We start from the raw sequence: 6,882 nt of genomic DNA on the forward strand, positions 1-6,882 counted from the left end.
AGCAGCAGCAAGGGGAATGATGGGAAATCTATGCAGCTTATTTAGACCACCAAATTGGGAGGATGTGCAATAGAGGATTGTGAGTGAGGCATATCACATGATGGTACATCGATAGGGAAAATGGAGCATATCACATGAATGGTGCAGTGCAGCTTGTTCTGGCTGCCTTAACTAGTTCAAAAGCATCGCTCCATCTTTGTTAAAGACACAGTATGATGAGGCATGGTTATCAAAAGGCAAACACTATGTTGTGCTGGTCCTCAAACACATGTATTCTTGTCCTTCTATAAAGTTTGAGGACTCACAAGTCACATAACCTGACTAACAATGCTGGATCCAACAATTACCATGAAGTAATCAATAGCTTTTTTGTTTGAGGAGCCACGTTCAGGAAATATTCCAGACCTCCAGTTTGTGAAACAAATTTTCTATTATTACATTTAGAGTTTCTGGACTGACAGAAAGCTCCTCAAAAGCAGGGCATTACATACTGTTTTCAGAAGCTGAGTTACACTCTTTATGGCAAGTAAATTGAATTTCATTTGTAAAATTGGATGTGCCCTGTAGTTTTCTGGCACCCATCATGGAAAGTAAAGCTGCAGAACCCTGTGCCAAGTTCGTCTGGCATTTATATAATATCATCTCTATGATACAACATACTCAGACTCTGAGAAATAGGTGCTACTTCATCTCTCTCAGCAGGTACGGGTTAATTTGTGCCGGATCCTGCCGGGACTTATTTGGGCTGATCCGGTACCTCTCGTATAGAAAAAAATATTAATACAGAGCTGCCAACTCTCACGCTTTCGGCGTGTGACACACATCAAATTTCTCACGCCCCAAAAAAAAGTGATTTCTTACAAGTGGCCAATACGTCGATCGCGAAGGCAGTGTGGGCCGGCGCCGCCACGCCCCCCCCCCCCCCCCCCTGACAAGAGGTCCGCCGCGTACGAGGTTCGCTACATCGTCCAGGGCGGGGGGTGGCGGCGGCGGCTAAAGACACACCGCCGCTGATGTGACGTTTTGTAATAAATCTCTAATTTGATTTTTGTGTTTGCAACCTGTGTTTCTGCTTGCGCGGCTATATTTAGGTCACCCCCGACAAAATCTCACTCCAAGGTTTTTTGAAAAGTTGGCAGCTCTGTTAATATTATTATATTTTTTTTAAATTTATAAAATAAAACAATATTCATATAATAATTTACAGAACAAATCCCATGAATTTCATGTTGTTTATTAAGATAAAACGACGTCATTTGAAAGACTCGGAGATCTGTTGTTGATGCACCCCACTTCGCAGACAAAAACTTTTGAAATTTGCCGCATCTGGGGAGCAAGCAGCAGAGAGGAACAAAGAGTTACCTGTTCAATGCAAACATGTCAAAAAGACAGTTGAATTTACTGTCCTTTTTCAAAAAGAAGGAAGAGTTGCATGACGCTTGGAGACGCAACCGCTAGCCAGCTTCACCGACAGCTAGCCAAGCCAGGGCTGGAGGCCGGTACCGCGGCAGCAGCAGGTCAGGTGGCCCGCCAGCCGGAGCTGGAGCTAGCTACAGCGCCAGCAGTCACAGACACACGCAGTAAAACCCGAAACAGGGAGGAGGAGGAGAATCCGGACATGGTCGTGATGTGGGGTGTTTTGGACAACTAAATATGGTGAGCATACTGTCTATTAATAGGCCGCCGTGCCAATCTTGAAATAATAATAATGGAAGATTTATGTGATTTATTGTAAGCTTTGAACTTTTATTTGTTATGTTTTACAAGTTAGATCTATGTTGAGAAATGAATTGCTGACTGTAAGTCCCACCTGTGTTGATGTGGGCATTTGCCTGTGCTGTGCAGTATAGCCTGAAATAATTGTAAATTATTGTCATAAAATTTATACCATGGATATTATTTGAAATTAAGGCTTGTAAGTCCCACAGCATTGTCAGTGGGCATTTGCATGTTTTTTTCAGCACCGTTTTCTGTATGCGCTCCGGGACCTGTGCCCGTCTCGTCATCCCTGCGCTGTCATATGTACTTTGCGTTCCGGCACCTTGTGATTTACAAATTAAGCACTGGGTATCGCCATATGTACTGTAGGTGTCTGTGTGCTTGTGCCACAGGGCTGAACAATTACTGAGAAAATCAATACACAAATGGCAAGCTCTACTCTGTTTGTTGCACGAAAGCCTCTTTGTTCTTTTTAAAGTATAGTCTCTGTAAATCAGGGGTGTCAAACTGAAATACACAGTGGGCCGAAATTAAAAAATTGCTACAAGTCAAGGACCAGACGGGTTCAACGTTTGTTGAACATTTATTGAAAGAACCTTAGTGCACATATTGAATCTGGAACTAACAAGGCCTATATAGAGAATTGCTGATAAAACAATATTAATTATGATATAAATGAAATAGAAATAATAAATAATACATAAATAAATATAAAAGTAAGAAAATCAGGTTCATTAACTGCTTATGGCTCTATCTGCAGTATTTCCAGAGTAATTTCAAGTGAAAACATTTTCTACAAGCAAACAACAGCCAAAAATAATTTACTTCAAAGAAAAATCAAATGTCCTGTAGTAGCAAGAGAAAAAAAATGCAAAACAGAAACTGCAACTTTGCATCCTCTGCTGCCACAATAAAACTGGCCTTAACGGCACACTTATTACCTGGATAGATAACTTTTTATCACTTATATGGACTAAGCAATTCTCTACTCCCAATTTATTCTTATCAAATTACTGCATGTCATAAAAAATTCTCAGTCCCATACTGCTCTCTCTCTCTCTGAGTGTGGTGGTGGAGTGCGTGCGAGTTGAGAGCGATGGCGGTAAATGAGCGGTTTGTGCGATTTTGATCTCTTTATTGATAATTCTGTTTATAGTTATATAGTGTATTTTTGGTTATAGTGCTGGTGGTGTTGCGTAGTACACGGAAGAGGTGTTAGGTGGTGTGTGTGTGTGCGTGTGAGTGTTTGCAGTCGGCCGCGGGCCGGCGTGCTAAACCCCATGGACCTCGCCAGGTTAACCCGGAAGCACGGCATTAAGATCGCTCCGGCGTTCCCGTGCTCCGTGGAGGAGTGTAGTCTGGCCGTGGGGAGGGTGGTCGGCAACAACAGCGTGAAGTCCGCTGCGAGAATGAACAACGCGGTTGTCATTTTTCTGGACAGCGTAGAGAAGCTGAACACGGTGGTGGCGAACGGGATTGAAGTGAACGATACGTTCGTGTCTGTTCTGCCTCTCGCCACACCGGCAGTAAAAGTGACTCTGTCTAACGTCCCTCCGTTCATTAGAGACGAGACGTTGTTAAGAGAACTAGCGAGTATTGACATACACCACATACATAACACATACATTTATTGACATACACCCAGGGGTGGACTGGCCATCTGGCATACCGGGCATCGTCCCGGTGGGCCGTTGACCCAATGTGGGCCGGTCTGGTCCGCTCTGTTTTTTTTTTTTGTTTTTTTTTTCTCTTCTTCCTCTCTAAATTCCCTCCAATTGGGCCGGCCAATTGGCTACAGAGGGCTAGCAGTGTGTTGCCAGCATCGACACATATGATTGGCCTATTGTTTGTCATTGTCAATCAATCATGGGCTGACAGGCTCAGAGAGCCCTGACAGTGCTGTCAATCACAACACAAACCAGGGTGGGCGGGACCTCATGGCATTGGCGGGGGGAGTCGCGGGACGGGCTGCTGCTGAGACAGAAACTTAAAATGGATAATAAGAGTAAAAAACGCCCGGGTGGCGCTGAGAAGCATCGGGAAAAAAAGCTGAAGTGTCTGGAGGTGTTGGCTGCTAAATGTGCCAAACTGACGGACCTGTTTGGTGCCGGGTTCACCAGCCCAGCAGCAGCAGGTGCGCCGGGAGACGAGCGAGGAGGACTCGACAATGATGAGCGAGTGGAGGCAGACATGGTAAGTAACGTTGGCCTGGGGCTGGCTAGGCTACATTTTTTAGACATGTCCAAAACAAAGTAGAAAACGTTTTTGATTTTGTTTTAATTTGCCGAATTGTGATATTATGGGTTATTATTGTTCAGATGATTTAGCTAAGCTAGCTAAGAGCTGCTAACGTCGTTTACTGTTGCCATAGCTGAGCTGTAAATAGAGATGCAGAATCAAGCTGTATTGAAAACAGAATACAAGTAAACCTATAGGGAATAATTAGTTTAATTTTAAATATTTGCCATTGAATTTATTGTAATCTTTCAATTCATTTATTGTTTACTGAGGTGATAACTATTTAATAGGTATAATTTGTGTGTAAATGTTCCACTGATAAGGTGAGAAATATTTAATATTATTGTTATTATCACACAAGTTTTATTGTGCTTATGTGTTGATCCTTAATGATGTGATCATGTACACTAAATGATCAATTATTCTCCATTACAGGTTGTTGTGATATATTTGAGGAGTCGTTCTCCCTCTGTTTTATATGTGGACATTTGGGACCACTGTTAGAATTTGGTAAGTTTATCATGTATTTTTTAATGTATAAATTCATACTTCATAATTATAATAATTTTCAAAAGGTTTTAAAAGAAACACACATCCAAAAGTTCTCAACTCTAGGTGCAGGACAGAGGAAAACATTTTCTTTATTTTTCAGACATTATAATGTATCCATGTCCTTCTCAGGTTGACCACTTGACATGTGAGAGCCTGAGGAGTTGTTCCCCCTCTGTCCATGTTCGAGGACTTGCTCTCTGTCTGTCTCCACTCTCTGCCTTCACTGTACCAAAGTTTGTCTGTTGAGTCTCCTCTAGTCTGGTGAGTTTATCATTTTTTATGTTTTATGAAATCATACTTAATTTGTGATGATTAGAGACATTATAATGTATCCATGTCCTTCTCAGGTTGACCACTTGACATGTGAGAGCCTGAGGAGTTGTTTTCCAGACAAAGGTAGAGCTGGCAGGGGCGTCACCCTGGGCCTGCCCTTTTGGGCTGGGCTTCAGCTGCAGATCTAAAGGCTGCTTCCAGGGGCATGGGGCCCTCAGCCTTTGTTTTTCTTTGCTTCTGCACCTTACAACATACATCACACCTTATTTTCACACATCCAAACACTGTTAACACCACTGACGCGTAACATATTTTACACATCCCACTACGTAGTTAGAGCTATCTTGATTTGGAGTTAAATAAATTTACTTTTGGCTTGAGAGGTTTGTGTGTGGCCTCCCTTCTTGTTGCCATCTTTGAGATAGGTGGTAACAGTAGTATGCATGAGAGAAGACGCCGCGAGATTTGTGGACTTCTATGTGGTGTCCGCTGATAATGTAGTGGGCTGGTCTGGACAGACAATGCCAGGGCTGAATTTTTGTCCCAGTCCACCCCTGCATACACCACATACATTCCTTTGACCTTTTTATTACATTCTGTAGAACAGTCAACACTTTGTACCACACATCCCATCTCCCTGTTTCAATTCATACACACACAAAGTAGAACACCAACAGCAGATAATGAGCAGACCTTGGCCTAAAATCTCTCCCCCACAACACACTAAGGCAGCTGCTTTGAGGCAGGAACATTATGACCTCTGGTAACCACGACAACGGCGTGCACGTACGATATCTTCATCACGCGACATTCCAAGAGGATGAGGCACTGCCCCGTCTAGATGCAGCGGCCTCCATCTAGTTTTGACCAATCCAAGAAGAACCCCTTTCACGCCCAATATATCAATATATAACCTATGTGCGCACTCTGTTTAAGCGCCATGCATGTTCAATTGCTGGACACCGCGTTTTCCTGACCTGTGACCTCTGAATAAACTTGTTTAATTTCAACTTGAGAACGACGACTCCTCTCCTTTGATTTCCACCCGCAACACGAGACACGGTAAGATCGTGTCTCAGGTAAAAAAAAGTGTCCTCAGGATGCAAGTCCCCGCTGTTAAAACACGTGGTGTCCCACAGAAGACATCTATTTATGATTCTTAATAACAGGACTGAGGATCTGAACCTGGTGTTCAAGATCAGAGTGGAGGAGTTTGATTATGTGATTTTTGTGACGTCAAACAATACTAAGCGTTTCAGCTGTGGGAAAGAAGGACACCAAGCAAAAGGGTGTCCTCAGAAAAATAAGACTGCTGACACGCAGGAACAACAGTTTAAGACACGCAGTCTTAAACTTTTGATCAGCTGATGAACAGCCTACTTCAGTTAAATTGTTGTTTTCAATAACTTGCCTGCTCACAACTTTTGGGCTCTTGTTCCAATTTCTTCCTTTTGCATTTTGAAACTCTACTTAGAACCTTCCTAAGATTCAACAGTGCAAAATGCAAATTCATGCAACTTTTTAACTGGTCTTAAGATTTTGATCAGGAGTGTATGTTTCTATAAACAGTAAAACTCACACCGGTAAGTGACGCAGTGGGACGAACTCATGAGCTGAAAAGCAAGGTGTGTACAAGTGAGTTAAAGATTACGTGAAGATGTTCTGAGCAGCAAAGCATAAATTATATAATTTAGCGTTACAGCTAACGGAGGTCACATGTAAATGTGCCTCTGTCCTCAGTCAGACATCTCACCTTGGCTTACCTGCTGGCCTTTACTCACAAGATAAAACCGTTCTCTGCTCGGCTAGAGAGAGTTATGCTGATGAAGGACAGAGGCAGTCACAATGATAAAGACATTAATTTAATGTGAATAAGGTACCAGAGTGCATACTGTAAAAAAACATAAAATGTAGCCTATCTCTTTGTTTCTACATTTTCCTGTTTTTTTGTCCTTTGCCAATCACATCCGGGGTTTTTGACTGCTGGGTGTAAAAACATTAAAAACACTTGAAAGATAATGTTGCTAATATTTTGCTCTTCAGGCTCCCACCAGCTACAATTACACACCTGGGCCAGCCACACCCTCCACCTCCACTGGG

General features: G+C 42.7%; 1 long non-coding RNA gene across 1 annotated transcript; it reads left to right on the plus strand.

The window, feature by feature from the left end:
• The first annotated feature begins 3,686 nt into the window (after positions 1-3,686).
• LOC128454045 (uncharacterized) lies at positions 3,687-5,162 on the plus strand. Its single transcript, XR_008341591.1, has 3 exons — positions 3,687-4,467; positions 4,639-4,770; positions 4,857-5,162. It is a non-coding gene; the product is annotated as an uncharacterized LOC128454045 (long non-coding RNA).
• Positions 5,163-6,882: the final 1,720 nt, after the last annotated feature.

Source organism: Pleuronectes platessa, chromosome 13 (genome assembly GCF_947347685.1).
Source record: "Pleuronectes platessa chromosome 13, fPlePla1.1, whole genome shotgun sequence".
NCBI lineage: Eukaryota > Metazoa > Chordata > Actinopteri > Pleuronectiformes > Pleuronectidae > Pleuronectes > Pleuronectes platessa.